This window comes from Arachis duranensis, chromosome 10 (genome assembly GCF_000817695.3).
Source record: "Arachis duranensis cultivar V14167 chromosome 10, aradu.V14167.gnm2.J7QH, whole genome shotgun sequence".
Taxonomy (NCBI): Eukaryota; Viridiplantae; Streptophyta; class Magnoliopsida; order Fabales; family Fabaceae; genus Arachis; species Arachis duranensis.
This window is the reverse complement of record NC_029781.3, coordinates 100217767-100218033: the sequence shown is the minus strand read 5'-3', so window position 1 is coordinate 100218033 and position 267 is coordinate 100217767.

The window sequence follows — 267 nt, the reverse complement described above, 5'->3', positions numbered from 1 at the left end:
TGTTGGTTGCCGAAGACCTAACACAACCCTCCTCCTTTATCCGGGCTTGGGACCGGCTATATATACAGGACATATTGACTATGTTTGATGATGCTAGTAACAATATAATTAGCCATTTAGTAGTTAACATTTAATTATTCTATTAACTTTTATAATTTTATTAAATTTTTATTTAGGTTTTTATTTTTAAAATATTTGTAAGATTTCTATAACATATATAATTTTACAATTACGTCTTTATCGTTCAAAAAAAATTTAATTTAATAG